This window comes from Orcinus orca, chromosome 12 (assembly GCF_937001465.1).
Source record: "Orcinus orca chromosome 12, mOrcOrc1.1, whole genome shotgun sequence".
In the NCBI taxonomy this organism is placed as follows: domain Eukaryota; kingdom Metazoa; phylum Chordata; class Mammalia; order Artiodactyla; family Delphinidae; genus Orcinus; species Orcinus orca.
Window position 1 is genome coordinate 4091533 of NC_064570.1, and position 16596 is coordinate 4108128.

The 16596-nt window shown below is 37.7% G+C and overlaps 1 long non-coding RNA gene across 1 annotated transcript in view; it reads left to right on the forward strand.

Moving 5' to 3' along the window:
- Positions 1-13917, forward strand: part of LOC125960660 (uncharacterized) — a 55182-nt gene extending 41265 nt beyond the window's left edge. The window contains exon 2 of the long non-coding RNA XR_007470549.1: positions 11256-13917. This is a non-coding gene — a long non-coding RNA (uncharacterized LOC125960660). The remainder of the gene's footprint in view (positions 1-11255) is intronic.
- Positions 13918-16596: the final 2679 nt, after the last annotated feature.

Sequence of the window (16596 nt, forward strand, 5' to 3'; positions counted from 1 at the left end):
CTTTTCCAAACTTAATTGTTCCCTCTCCTAAATCCACTAGATACAGAAACACAGCCACAAATGAAGGAGTCAAAATAGCCTGTAACTGCTATTCCTGAAACAATGCAGTCTCTGAAAGAAAAATCCTGGGAGTTAATTAACAATTGTGGCAATGTCTTTATGGTGCTGGTGCCTCTGCACTTCAATGATGACTGCATTTCCAAAAGGGCTCAGGCACCAGAGATAATTGCTGGGTGGGCTATGAAAAGTCATTGGCTTTCTTTGCAAAAACACTTGCAGGAGCAAAGTTCACAAGTTTCATAGTGTCCGCATCAAGCCTAAAGAGATTTTGATCAGCTGTGTTGGTGTTATATTTCCCATTTGTTATCATTTTATTTTGATACTTAAAACTTTATAAAACAACATAAAGTTAAAAACAGAATTGCTATATACCTAGTGGGAAAAAAGTTTTCTAAACTTTTGAATACAATAAAATGTATTTCTTGACTCTGTCTTGAATTCAGATAAACTTGAAGAAATTTAATGCACTTGAACTGGGCAATGATGGCTTAACAAAACTTTGCTAACATTCAACCATACTGTCAGGACTAATAATATTTAAAATTAGTTCCATGATTCTCTTCCCTGGGCTACACATGGATTAGTACAGTTTGGTGAAAGGGCTCTAAATAAAGGGCATGAAGTCTGAGTCTGTGACCTTGAGGAAGGACACAGACCCTCAGGGCTCCAGTTTCTCCCTCATGAAGCTAGGACTTTGGAGCCACACGTTTCAGGCTGCCTTCAGTCCTAGTAGTCTCTGATTCCAGATTAGTGTTATAAAACTAGTCAGAGGAGACAAGTAACATTTTCTCATTTGGGAAATAATAAAGACTCAGTCATGTTTGGAACTAAAGATACCATTTAGCAAAAGACCATTTGTGACTTTGAAACTTTTTTCAGTATTTCATTTCTGATGTTTGGTCGGTGCAGAAGTTCGGGTTCTGTCACTGTACTTGATCTTCAACAGATACATCTATAAGGCCCTGAGTTTACTGGTACATAGAGGAAGGGGAGAAATTCCAGGCCTAGAATGTAGTACATGCATGTTTGTATTTTTTTTTTTATCTCTTTGAGATGCTTGCTGCATTTTTCTCTTTGACTTAGTTTTAGAAGATCCATCCACCCACCACTCTCAGGTGTCAGGGCTTAGACTGTATTTGAGCAGACAGACCCACAGGCCAACAATTACCTTCATCACTGAGACTGCCTTATAAAATCTTTACATACACAAGGAAGAACTTATTCAATACTGCTGCAATAAGGAGTGAGATTAAACTCAACTCTGCTGAAATAAAAAGCAGGAGGGTTCCTAATCTGGGGTAAGCTAGTGGAAAATTAAACACTGGAGGACCTTAGGGGAGATTGAATGCCAGGAGAAGTTTTACATCTCCAAGTGGCAGAGAAGTAACTTACGACTGCAAGTTTTCTAAAGTAAATGCTTGAAGAAAAGGGAGGCAAAGGGGCCTATCGTCAAGCTGAGGGGAACTTCAAGGCATCTTCGTCAAGATAAAAAGTGCTCTGAGAACACTCAGAAAGGAAAGAGTTCATTTACTTAGATGAAAATTCATGTCTTTAGAGAAAGACGTAGATTTCAACTGTCTGTCCCCCATCTCTTACCTCCGTCTCACATTAAATCATAATCGAAGTTTTAATGGGCAGTTTCTTATGAACAAGAGGAAAAGAAACTGTTGTGACTTGTGAAGGACTTGATTCATGATTGTGTAAGGTGGTGGCCTGACTACAACTAAATGTTTTTTCTAGTTCTCCCTCTCTCTGCATAGTCTATGTAATGATTTTCATGACTGTGAACTCCACATAAATGGTACGGTTGAGTAACAGAAAAGGAGGAAGATGATGGCAAGGAAAGGAGAAATGGAAACTGAGAAGAGAGAGACTTCTGACTGGTTAAAACCTCCACATCGTGGTCCAGCCTTACTGGGTGTTACATCTGCATAGACTCTAAGCAGAGCCATTGCATCAGGGGCGCCTGGGCACCTGGCTCAGGAGAGGGGGTAATGAACCCTAAGGGGTGTTGTTGGAGACAAGATTGTCCAGGAGGTTGGAAAAAAGAGGAGAACACGGCAACCTATGAAATGGGGATCCCTGTGGACCAGGGAAGCTGTTATCTTTGTGTCTCCTTGGTTTTTTTACAGCCTGACTGAAGGCTCAATGACTAAAGTATTTATAAAGGCTTGGCTAAGAATGCCATATTACTCTTAATTGCTAAAAGGCAGCTGCCGTTACAAAGACCACAAACCCACACATAAACATTTCCACATTCATATACCTGAGACTCATATTTAAACAAAATAATATTTATATTTTCTGTCCATTTCTCTCTCTTTTTTAAAGCACTTAACCTATGTAATACTAACATTGTAACACAAAATGAAAGGAAGATCCTGCTAGCAAAGCTATATTTAATTCAGGAAGATTGCACCAAAACATTCAATAAGTCAAATTCATTTCCCCTTAAAAAATAGTATTTTTTGGCCCACTCTTCATGTGGGTAGTAGGAAAGCTTTCATTTAAGGTTCAAAACTAAGTTTCAGAAAGGCTTCCTTATGAATTTAAACCTTTCTATGTACTTCTAAAACATAACTCTCTGTACCTGTCATACTTGTGAGGGTTATATGTGTGTGTGTGTGTGTGTGTGTGTGTCTGTGTGTGTGTGTGTGAGTTATGAAGATGGGTACACAGATTACATACCAGTTAATGAATTTAAAGCATATCAGTAAGGGAAAAATAAAACAGTGTAAAAGAAGATTAAAAATATGCTGTGAAAGTGAGTTAGAAGTGGAAATGAGGCAGGGGGAAGAGAGGGAGAGAGAAATAAATTAGGAAGAATTAGGTAAGAGGTAGTTAAAAATTTAGGAGAGAATTTCCTAGAAGTAGGAAAGACGGGAAAAGGAATATGAGAAGGCTTGGTGTCTCTGCACCCACCCTAACTATTCTTGACAGTGTTCCCAGGGCCACACCTCACTGAAGCAGGACACTTCACACTTGTTAAACTACATTGTACACAAGGTAAGGGAGTAGAAGAGTACAACCAGAACAAAAAGTAAAGAAAGTAGATATAATGAAGGAAACATACCTCAATTAGTGGCAATTGGGTTAAGGAATGTGATAAGCCAGTGATCTAAGGGGCTTTTACATATTTAGAATTGAGAGCTTAAAAATGACCAAGAAGAATGTCAAAGTTGCCCAACAAGTGACATTGCTATCAGCATAGGAATGGCTGATTAGATTTCCAATTGAATGTCAAAAAACATTCAAATTAAATTTCTCTTATTACTCTGCCACTAAAATCTAAAAACCCACCGAATACATTGGAAATGGCTGCTTTACCGTGGACTTGCACATGTTTTTGAACATTCCAGAATACTAAAGCAACATAGGTATCCATCAACTATTCTCCTCAGTTAGCCAAGACTTCATCAGTTCTTCAACAGTTCAGAGACTCCACAATACAGTGCTGTTGAGACAGCCTACATTTACCAATGTATTAGTATATTTATTTAAACAATGTGCATCAGGAAAACATCGGGGCATTGCTTTGTTTACCATGGACAAGGCACAGTGAGAGGGTCTCTTCATTATTGCTTTCTTGTCAACCAGGATTAATGCTACTTTCTAATGTGAGTGGCAGGACCCTAAGAGGAAAGTAACCTAAAAGTTGACTTGACATTCAATTGGATGTTCAACTATTTTGACTCCTAATATGTGACATCCACCTGGCGAATAATTTCACAGGTGTTTATTTTAATACTTACAAGAAAACTGTGGATAAGGTATTCTTGTTCAAGTGTCATATGTGAGTCAACCGTACCTCAGATAGGTTAGGATGACCACTCATATTCACACTTGACAAGAAGAAAACCTCACATTTGAATCCAAGTCTTCAGAGACCCAGTTTTTGTGTCCTATCAGTGTTTTTTCACAAATCTAGAGAAGTAACTGATTAGAAGGAGAAAGAACAAGCACGTCCTAGATGCCTTTAGCCTTATGGCCAAAATGGGCCTACCCTGATTTTTGTGTTTGCTTGAAGTTATGTCTTTCAAACAAACAACTTTCAGAATGTGCATTTTACTATATTATACAGCTGTTTTAATCTTTAATGTGAAGGATAACGTGGATTTTTCCAACTTTTACAGGAAAATAGATAATGCAAGAAGATACACAGCAGGTACCCTGTGTTCAAAGACTCTCTTCATCTCGTCATATACGAGGGATAGGGAGGTCCATGCACCTCATTTGAGACATTTCACCTGGTAATAATATCTTTGTTTTTAAATTTAAGAAGTTGATGTTTGGAGAAGAGAATCTTATCTAATATAACATATATTTTAATATGTACAGTTTCTGCAAAATAAAGTACATTATCAAGTAAATATCCATTCAGGAAGAGAAGTAATAAAACCTGTCCTTAGCAAGTATGCTTACCTTCCAGATTAATATTTCCAATGATATTAATAAGTAAAGAAAATGTCTTCACTTTAAGACTTCATAGGGCGCTCATAGAAATCAAAGATTTTTGCCTCAACCATTTGCCATTCATACATTAATTCATTTATTTAGTAAACATTTCTTGAACATTAAGTAGATGCTAGTTATAATGTTAAGCACTTAAAATATGGTAAATAAGGCCCCAACTTTCAAGAAGTTTACAGCAGGATATTTAAAACATGTTGAATTTCCTAATGGGCAGAAAAAACTCTGCTCATTATAACAATATCCAAATAAAGAGCCACGTGCCAGCGAATTCAATATGCCAACTATTACTTGCCTATTACTTGAATTTATACTTGGTTTTCTTTATCTAGCATGTTTAAGGCTCAGCAATGAAAATACGATAATATACAACACAGTAGTACTATGCAATAATTATAGAGTAATGAACAATATTAAAAATTCAGACCATTTATTCTAAGGAAGAAATAAGAATTACTCTCTAACACAGTTCTCCAGAATCATATTAATTCTGTTCTCCAGTGAATATATTTATTTGAATATATTTTTTAAAAGGCCACACATCTTCCAAGGGTTAGAGGACAATTACAAGAAAACCTCCTGCTTTGCTTGATTTCTCCATTATGATGTACTTAACACAGTTACCTCACTGGAGAAAAGGGATTTAATTGATAAAAATAACAATTGCAAAAGGTAAATTTTCTTGGGGGAATAGGTCCTCAGCTGATCAGTAAACAAAACCCCTCAACAACCAGAAGTGCTCAGTTGATATAAGATTCAAATTGCCTTGTGGTATTAGTTAATCTTCTTAGAAATGTATCATTCTGGTAAATATTTCCCCAAATGGCTCAACCTTACTATTTCGTCTGGTGGAACAGAGGAAATATCAAAATGTAGATTCTATATCCCATTTCACATTAAATAAATCTCGAGGTATGTCAGGATGAAAGAACGCTGAGTGCATTTCATATTTAATGGCAGCTGTGCTGCTTTCCAGTGAGCTGACCCGGCAGTGCAACTACAGAGCAAAATTACCCAGTATCTAGAACTCTGCAAAGAGAAGTACATGCTATCTCCCAGGTTGAGGCTTCAGGAAAATCCTATTATCTGATTATGCAACTAAGCAAAGCTAAACTACAAGATAAGCGTCATATCAGAAATATGAAACAGAACTGTGCCAGCGCTTAGGAGTGAAAAATGCCGAGTAAGAAAAACCCGGTATTTTTTTTTCAAGAATACAAATTTCACCAGAGAATGTGCCATATTTCTTTAATCTGAAGAGGGAGGTTGTGTTACTTATATCATTTTGACAAACCATTAAAATAAGCTTTGACAATGGGATGGCATGTGCCTTTAAAAGCCGACTGAGACAGTCCCTAAAAATAGTTTACAAAGCAACAGAGTCAAATTGTTGGGGACTTGCTCTTTAATGCATTAGAGAGTCTATTCCTATGACACTTAAACTAGCCAAAGTAATAAATATAAAATGGTAATTTTTCTCCAGGAGCTGTTCTTGCTGCTCCCACATGATTTCACTCCCACTCAGGAGTAATATAACACTGCCTGCTAGCAGGCTCCTGGATTCATGGAAGAAGGCAACGTGCTTCCACTACTTGGTTAAATGCACTCAAAAGAAGTCAACAATTACAATGAATCCCTCTGTTGCCTGGACACTGCCTGTCTCTATTTCCAGAGAGTGAGTATCCATGGGGTGTTTCCAGTGCATCGAAATTTTAGACTCCAACAATAGAGTGCTTGAATACCCTTTTATAACCACCCCAGGCCCTCCCTTTCCTTCCCTCACTTCTCAATCAAGGCAGGGAAAACGCTGACCAAAGGAGAATTTCTGTGTCAATCCTGCCTATTTAAATAACACAACCACTATTAAAAAGAAACACACATTACCAAATATGAGTCATACATGGGCAGGAACTTAATTGAGATAAAAGGTGCATCCCAATGAATGGAACTATTAAAAGATGTTTAAAAAATTAAGAAATAAGGGACATCATACAATTGGAGCCATTGTCACCTCTTTGCAGATAAATCATTTTCTGGAAATTCTCCAGAGTTGTTACTTAATGCAAACATGTACAATTGGCTGCTTTGTTTTTGTAATAGTGAAAAGTGGGTGGAAATAAGGTGTTGGCATTTTGTGTTATTGAACTTATAATAGACCCAGAGTTTGAAAATATGGATCTTTCTATCATCATCACTATTTTTTTTCTAGCATTTTTAACTTGTCCCTTACTAACCTCCTATGTGCATGTTGCTTTCTTACCGGTATTAAGAAATATAATCAGATGCTGATATTATATTAAAGGTGAAAAGATCATCCAAACACCTATTTATTAATTTAAATACAATTAATATGTAAATAAACATAAATCTCTATTTTTGTTCTCCAATATTTGTCCTGAATACTCTTAAAGAAAGGGATTCTGCTTCTGGATAGGATTAGTAAGGCTGGAAAGAATGTTCACCTAGCTGGGAAAAAAGATCCAGAAAAAATACAAAATCATAACATTTCCTGAACCCAAAAGAGACCCATGGTAGCAGAGCTTCCAAGGAAATCCAATGAAAGACAGGCCCCTCCAAGGAGATGGGATGGGATTGTTTACTTACTTGTGCTAGAGCATGAGAGGCATTGATGCCAGATCCCCTGTAAGTGAGTGATAAGAATTCAGCTGAAATTTTTAAAGAGTCGCTAAATGCCAAGATTGGGTGACTTAGTCTGGGCTGCTATAACTAAATACCATAGACTGAAAGGCTTACAAAGAATAACAATTTATCACAGATCTGGAGGCTGGAATTCTGAGATCAGGGTGCCAACATGGCTGGGTTCTGGTGAGAGCAGGATGCTGGATGGCAGACTGCTATCTTTTCATTGTATCCTTATATGGAGGAAGGGGAGTGGGGGCTTTTTCTCGTCTCATTTATAAGTGCATTAATCACATTCATGAGGTCTCTACCCCCAGGACCTAATTACCTCCCCAAGGCCCTACCTCCTAAACCCATCACATCAAGGGTTAGGATTTCAACCTATGAATTTTGAGGGACACAAACATTCAGTCTATTGGTCATTGCGGTGGGCTAGTGTGAGAATGTAGAAACCCTGGGAGCTTCAGACATAGCGGATCTGCTCTCAGAATCTTCTCCATGGATCTCTACTAGAAAGGCTGGTGGCAGTGATGGGATCCTAGACAAACCTCCACTGGAATTCAGGGACAAGAAGAATCGCGTGTGGCACTTGAGAACTTCATTTTGAGTTCAAGGTCTTTCTCGACATTTCCGAGGGCTGTTGGTTAAGTTCCTCTCAGTTGAGTTTCACTCTCTTTGTGTTCGAGCTCCTGCTGTAATTGGCTTTTCATACCACAATTCCCAGGTTTTTGAATGGAAAACCCCAGCTCTTGATTCCCAGATTCCCTGTTGTGCATTGCTGTAATTCCCCAATTCTTTGGAATCCTACCCCAGATTCCATGTTGGGATCTGTTGGTGGCATCTTTAGTTCTCCATTTGTTTGGAATCAGTCTGCAGTCCCCATTCTTTGAGGGTTGCTGGTTCAATCCTTTTCCCCAGTCCAAAGTTTCATGGGAATTGGTGGTGGTTATGGACCAGCATTGGACTGGGTCCAACGTAAGAACTGGAGTGGGTCCAGGATCAGATAGGGTCCAATTTGAAATCTGAAATGAGTTTAGGATCAGATCAGAATGGGTCCTATTTGAGCCAGATTGAGTCTCCTGGGAGGCCTCAGGTAGATACTAAATTAGGGGCAGTTGCTATTGGGAATCTCTGAAGAAAAATAGGTGGCAAACATTGGTGGACAGGAGTCAAGCACTTAAAGGCTATTAGAGTGATTTTACTATATTCCAACCCCAAGGCACACCCCATTTAGGTATTAGTTTGGCTCTGAGACAACTGAAAGCCTAGCTAAAAGAAACAAGATTCTTTACATCCACAGAGTTGTGTGAACCACCTTCCAGCACACCTCTTTATTTTATATTTAACAACTATCGTCCCAGAAATTGTGCATATCTAAGAAGATGGCAAGATTTTACTAAAAATAACTTAGAATTATAATAGCCATTATGAGGAACATTCCAAATATTTAAGCTCATTTAAAAAATGTACTTAAAAGCATGGACTGCCAAGTCAAGCGGAATGGAATACCTATTTTTAATTAGGAGAAGTTTCTCATCAGAAGAGGAAAAAAAGAGAGGAGGTTTTTAAAAAATTTGGACTAATGGTACATATTACATATCTTATCCACAGATATTAATAACTATAAAGTCTCTGTTTGTGTCTGTCTATATGTATGTGTGTGTGTGTCTATACATGTATGTTGTAGATCCATGATGTTTTTCTAAATACTTCTGGATAGGATTGCTAAAATTAATTTATAAAAGAGCTCTATTTAGTCGATTTGAAGGCAAGAGCTTTGTAAGGAATGGGTGTTAACAGAAACTAACCCAAATGCTTCTCAAGTTCCTGAGATCTGGGGTAATCTTTGGTAAATAAAAGCCAGTAGAAGTTGATTGGTTTAACTAAAACAGATATGTCTTATAGTTACCAACGTTGAATGTGAGGCAGTTAAAGGAATTTTATTCTGAGTTTATTAGTCAAATAAGTTTATGCTATCTCTGTCACAAAATTTGTCAGCAAAAATAACTCAGAATGACAGCTGATTTTATCAAATGTCTTGTGAAGTTTAGGGGAGGGGCAATTTAAACATAATTGTTACAAGCAAGTGATAGACGTAAAGAGAATAAGCATTTTTAGGTGAACGTTTTAGCTAATTATATTCTATGTTATGTAGACTTAAAGATAGCCTCCAAAACCTTTTTGGTAACTTGAAATGTCAGAGTTTTGCTAAGCTAAATTAAATGATAGAAATTTGTTAAATATCTAGATCATTTCCAAATAAGGATAAAATACTGAAGCATTAACGACTGAACATAGAAGTTCTCTACTTTTGACTTCTTATTAGAGAGGAACTGGGTATTTGGGCCTATGAGTATACATATTTGGCGCCATGCTGAGAAATTTTCTATGAAAGAGCACATATTTCTAAAAATTATAACACGTATTTATAAACTTGGCAAACTTCAGAATGCTAGCAGAAAAGATAGTTTATAACTGTTTACTTCTTTATTTTTGACTGGAAATTAAGGATTTTAGGTTAAAAATTCTAATATAGGTACTTAAAGCTACTAGAATAATAAGACAAACAACTCTGCATGCAGGAAAGGTAGGATGTGTTCTTGCTTATGAAAAGATATGAGCAATAAAGATGCATTTTTGTTAAGGAAAATGACAGTCATTTTGTCTAAACTAGAACTTCTGGTTATTTCAGAATGAGAAGGAAGAAAATTAAGGACAAACTAAATGTATATAAAAAGAAAGAGAGAGGAAAAGAGAGAATTTTATCTTGTGTAATCAGGACGGATAAAAGTGAATATATATTATAGGAATGTTAAAAATAACCTTTAATATCCAGAATGTACTTATGTAAAACTAAAACTTGATTTTCTTTTGTCTGCTAAATGGACGGTTTTCTTGGATTGTTGGTCTGCTCTTAGTAAGAAATTGTAAACAAAGTTTTTCTTTACCCTTTCAGTGGTTTGCCTAGAAAACAAAGGTTCTATGTTTTATGAAAATAATTTTCTGTGTTTGCTGTCTTCATTAGGTCTTTGATTACTTAGGAAAACTGAGTCCTTTTAATGTTAAAAGAGTTAAGTTTTGTTAATAGGTAGTTAAGTATTAAGTTTTATAATGATCTGTGATCTTATTTAGGCAAGTGTTTTAAAACTTAAAAAAAAAAAAAATTTTTGACAAACTTCCCAAAATTCCAAATGAAGTCTTTTTGACCACCAGCTAATGTTGACCTTTTTCAGAGGTCCTTAAAATATTTCAAAAGATTTGTTCTCTGTACTTATAAAAAGAAAACTATTAAACTAATTAGGCTTATTTGGTGTGTTGAATTACATGGGAAGCATTGTCAAATAAGTGATGCCAAATCTTCTTTGATTATATTTGTGCAGATATGTGTTACTAATACAGATATTCTAGAAATTGTGCAAAATTTCTAGAAATCTAATATGCCCTCGTACAATGTTCTCACTTGTAATTTTAGTTACTATCTTAAAATGTTGGGTGATGTCTTCTACCACACCAGTCAAAAGATGGACAAAAAGAAAATGATCTTCTTATTGTTCTACTCTTACCTTTTGAAACTGCTGTTATCAGAACTGAGGCTTACACTAAAAGGAATGAACTTGAGTATCAGGGAAATGCCTTAGTCGACCTTCATGCAAGGGCAGCAGCAACGGAGTGTATAAGGCTGGTTGGTACATGTGGGTGAAGTCTATTCTGCTTCTGCAAAAATAATTACCCTTCATTGCCAAGTTTTTGCCATTCTGATGTCCTTGTAACATGGCAACACTCTGTTCCTGAATCAGAGAAATTAAGATGGGTAAACAATGGCTATACATGAACCAAATAGTCAGGGAATGTATGGAAAATCCAAGATGGCCTCTGGTTCTTCCCCACTCCCCGTCAAATCCCCTTTATCAGATCTTACATTCCTTTACCCACCATAGTGCATTTTACTAATAAACTATTTTTGTTCCCAGATGCCTCAGACCTCCTTCCTCTGGACCCTTCGAACACCTGCAGCTGGACTTCATTCAACTGCTACTTGGTATAAATTACCAATATATTCTTGTGATTGTATGTATGTTTTCCAGACAGGTTGAAGACTTCCCCTGCTGCAAAGCCAGCATCCTCGCAGTGGAAAAGAAACTTAGAAAATATGCTTCCCATTTGGGGCATACTTCCCAAAATCTCCAGTGAACAAGGCACGCACTTCACTGGGAAAATCATACAAGCCTTAACAAAAACCTTGCAAATTTCTTGGAATTACCACTGCTCCTATCACCCTCAATCATCAGGCAAAGTTGAGAGAACTAATGGATAAACTGGATTCAAGGAGAACAAGAATTAATAACATGGGACTGAATAAACTGATGAGGATGATTATAATTGTTACGACTTTGTGTTTAAAATATTTCTGGTTCTTTAATGTTTTTTCCAAATTTAAAGACATCTTTTCTCTTAGGCTATCAACAATTTGGTAAGCTATAATCTTGTGAACAAATATGAAACGTTTACTTTGTCTCCCTACCTGGTTCTTCCAGAATTCAAATATTCTCAGTGAGTATTATTTTCATGTTGTTTGTAACAGGGCAAAATTGGAAACAGTGGCTATAGTACCAAGGCTTTGATTGAAATGGTATTGAGGATAAGGTCTGAGAGTACTTATGAAAAGCTTCAACAAAGCAACCTTAAAAAGAACTTATATGGTCATTTACTATTCTTGCCACATTTATATAAATAATTAGGCCAAGTTTAACACAAACAAATTAGTTTTACTGTGATTATCTTTGTTAAAAATTGGGGGTAAGAGTAGAGAGAAATATTATGTTTGCATATGTATATATATTAAGATTCTAGTCCTTTTACTTGTCTTTGAGGTTTTGTTATTTACCTGTACTCTGGACTGGATCCTGAATTCTTCTAGTTTCCTCAAATATCTGTCTATGACTATGCAATCAAACATTTCCAGTTTTCTCCCACCCTTCTGATTTGGAATCACTGAGGACAAAGACTGCCCTTAAATCTCCTTAGCAGAGACTGTATCAGGTCCTCCTGACTATCCAGATGGCAGCCACACTTCGGGGACTTAAACCTTGGATGCACTTCTCACAGTAGGGAAAGGTCACGCCTGAACCTGGTCCTGTACAAATGCTGGAGTCCTCCAAATCAAACTGATGAGGGAGAGAGTATCTAACATGGGTGTAGACTGCTTCCACCCCAGACGCTAGATTGAGACTTCCAACTTCAACTAAACATAAAACCCTTTCTTCTTTTTCTTCTTTCTTTATTCTGGCATTAGCCTGGAGAGATAACACATTTGTCTGTATCTCCCAGGCCATTGCAAAGGGGAATAGTCTTTGGAATTTGGAGTCACTTTATTTCAGGCTAGGGGATTCTCTTCCCACATGTGCTAAAACCCTGCCTGGCCCCTGGCTTGAACTAATGAATCCACTCACAGAACCTCCTTAACAGGAATGAATGGTACCCTGACAGGTCTTGTCTTTGTAGCGCTTGTCATTCTCCTTGGGCCTATGAATGCCAAGACGGCTGACACACGCCTCTTAAGTTAACTAACTCTGCCCTTAACTCTTCTAGAAAGGACCTACCAGGTCTCCTTTTATGATTCAGGTGTGATTCTTTTGGCAGGGCCCTTCTTCCCTGGTTAGGAGTAAATGTAACTGAGGCTATGATCAGAAACCTCTCCACAACTCATGAAGATATTGCAGTTTTTGTTGCTAAGACATTAGCAACAGTATCTTACACAACAATGTTTTGCCCAGCAAAAATATTTAAACTCTCTGGCCAAGATTCTTCTTGAAAATGACATAGCCCTTGATTATCTTTCTGCTGAGCAAGGAGGTATCTGTGCAGTGGCCAACACCACCTCACGTACCTGGATTGACACTTCTGGGGAAGTTGAAACTCAGTTACATAAGATCACTGAGAAAACACTTGACTTAAAAAGGTGACTCCAACAGGGTTTTTCTTTGACTGATTTGGGTCTTGAGGATTATGGTTGCAAAGTGTACTCTAAACATTGGGAATTATCCTGCGATAATTGTGATAATGTTCTCCCTGACATAGCATCCTCTCAGAAGCTTTAAATGCACATTCACAAATGCTGACCAGCAGGGAAATTATCTTTCTAAGACTGGAACTTCAGAAAAGAAATTACTCAAGTTAAGGATGATGAAGCTGGAACTGAGACTGTCACAGGGATTAAGCAAAAACATCATGACCTATGGATATCACACCAAAGACCAACAAAGCTGAAGGGCGACAGCTGAGAGTGGTGCTAATGCCTTAAATTTGATCACATCTCTAAGTTAGGGTGAGAGTCTGATCAATAGCGGGGATTGTTAAAGAGAAAAACTGCAGGCCTAAAATGATGTCACCTGTGCCGAAGACCATGCTACCAGATCTAGATTTAATACCGAACATAATTGTGGTTTCGACCTTACCCCAGAATATCACCTTAATCAACCAGTTTGGTATTTTCTGGTCAACACTGATGAGGTCATCTTCATGATAAAGACCCCTGATTTTCCATTCCTGCCATTTTCCATTTCTCCACAAAGAAGAGGCCTTGGCCCCAAATAACCATGTCTCATCTTTTACTAATGTCCCCTCCGCCTCACCGTCCTTCCTATAAAAACTTCCATTCTGTACAGCTCCTTGAAGTATGCTTCTAGTTCATGGGATGCTGCTTAATTCATGAATCATTGAATAAAGCCAATAATGTCTTCAGATTTACCTAACTGAATTTTGTTTTTTGAACATTAATGAAATACCACTATACTACACGCCTTTAGAATTCAGATCACAAAGAATGGTAAAACTGAGTGTTGGCAATAATACTGTGGAACAATTCACATACATTGCTGGTGGGAATGCAAAATATTAGAGTTTGGAAAAGAGTTTTGTAGTTTCTTATAAAGATAAATGTAGTCTTTCTACACCACCAGCAATTCCCCACTTCTAGATACTTACACAAGAGACATAAGAATATATATTCATACACAAATGTGTATATGAATGTTTTATAGTGGCTTTATTCATTTACCAAAAATTGGAAACAACACAAATGTCCCTTTGCTGATGAAGGGATAATCACCCAGGCAGAGAAACTCAAAAATAAAAAGGAGCAAACTATTGATACACACAACACAGCTGGATATCAAATATATTATGTTATGCACAGTCAGACTCAAAACATTTTATACTGTATGAATCTATGTATATGACATATCTGAAAGAGGCAAAACTATAGAGAAAGATGTGTCAGACAACAGAGTAGTGGTTGTTTGGGACTTGGGGTGGAGGAGGTATTGACTCCAAAGGAGCACAATGGAGCATTTTAGGTGATGGAAAGCTCTATACAGCTGGCCCTTCATATTCTCAGGTTCTGTATCCAGGAATTCAACCATCCACAGATCATGTACTATATTGGTTAAATCCATGGATAAAAGAGGGCATACTATGAGACCTGAGCATCCACAGGTTTTGGTACCCGAGGAGAGTCCTGGAACCAATCATCCACAGATAATGGCAATGAATGTATCTTGATGGTGGTGGTGGTTACATGGTTATGTATGTTTTCCAAAGTTCATAGAACTATACACTGAGGGACTTCGTGGTGGCGCAGCAGTTGAAAATCCACCTGCCAATGCAGGGGACATGGGTTTGAGCCCTGGTCCGAGAAGATTCCACATGCCGTGGAGCAACTAAGCCTGTGCACCACAACTACTGAGCCCACGTGCCACAACTACTGAAGCCCACGCACCTAGAGCCCGAGCTCTGCAACAAGAGAAGCCACTGCAATGAGGAACCCGTGCACCGCAACAAGGAGTGGCCCTCACTCGCTGCAACTGGAGAAAGTCCGCATGCAACAAAAAAGACCCAACGATGAAGACCCAACACAGCCAAAAATAAATAAATTCATATTAAAAAAAGAACTATATACTGAAAAAGATAAAATGTTACTGTTTGCAAAATTTGCCTCAATAAACCTGACTTTAAAAAGGAGTAAGGCTCCTGTGTTTTCTTAGAGAAAATAAAAGACAAGCCCAGAGTTCAGGGAGTAGACATAGCATTTCTGGCCTAAGGGGTACAAGCAAGCTCTCCTGTGGCCTTTGCCATGGCCCTTGAAGGGAATGTGAGATTTGGACAGTTGTCATTGGAAGAGGAGGGTTGGAAAACTAGGGGCCAGGGCATCAGCGTAATCAAAGGAACCTCCTCAAAAAATCGCAGCTATGCTCACAGAATAATTACTATTTGAAATTAATGGTACATGAAGTGAGATAGGAAGATCTATGTTAAAATCCTGGTTCTCCATGGAACTCGTTATATAGTCTTCAGAAACTCTAATTTTCTCACATAAAATGGCCACAATAACAGTATCTGTTATGAACTGAATTATCTCCCTCTAAAACCCGTAGGTTGAAGCCTTGACCTCCACTGGGACTGTATTTAGAGACAGGGCATGTAAAGCAGTAACTAAAGTTAAATGAAGTCACACGGGTAGGCTCTAATTTGACAGGACTGGTATTCTTAGAAAAGGAAGAACCCAAGCAATGCATGCGCACAGAAAAAGAGAAAAAAGGTGACAACGCGCTGAGAAGGGAGTTATCTACAGGTCAGAGACAGAGGCCTCAGGAGAAAGCAACTCTGCCAACACCTTGATCTTGGACCCCCAGCCTCCAGGACTGTGATCAATAAATTTCTGTTGATTCAGCCACCCATTCTGTGGGTATTTTATCATGGTAACCCTAGCAGACTAATACGTTATCTTTGCAATGGTATTCTGAGTATTCTAGTTCTATCTGTAAGGCCTGAAACCCAGTAAGTGCTATAATTTATTACCCAGTATTAGTAGGATCAGTATTATTGGGTTAGCTATTGATGCTGAAGTTTAGGAATATAGGCTTGATCAGGTTATCAAAGACCTTGAATATCACCTTTGAATTTATATTATATTTAGGGGTAAATACAGAATCATTGAAGACCCATGAGCCAGGAAAATGATGTAATCAGAATTGTATTTCAGAAAAATTAGTAATATCTAGGAGTTATATTATAAAAAGTCTTGCACCTGGGAAGCCAGTTTGATAGCGTAAGTGAGAAATGACAGAGAATGAGTGGGGATGAAAGGGAGGCTATGGTTCAGGTAGTGCTGCTTGGCTTGACACCTCAATGTTGACTGTAAAGGAAATGGAGTGCTGAGTTATCAAGACTGGTTTACAGGGATTGGAATGAGAATGACAGCCTATAAAGAAGTCAGTCACATGAGGAGTAAGCTAGGGTGATGTAAAAGCATATGTTCTAATTTATGGACTTAGTAAATTGCAGCTTGTTGCTGATATTGATTAACTGATTGATTATGAGTAAAACGGAAATGATAATACATTGCCTCCTTATGCCAAAGAGTTGTTT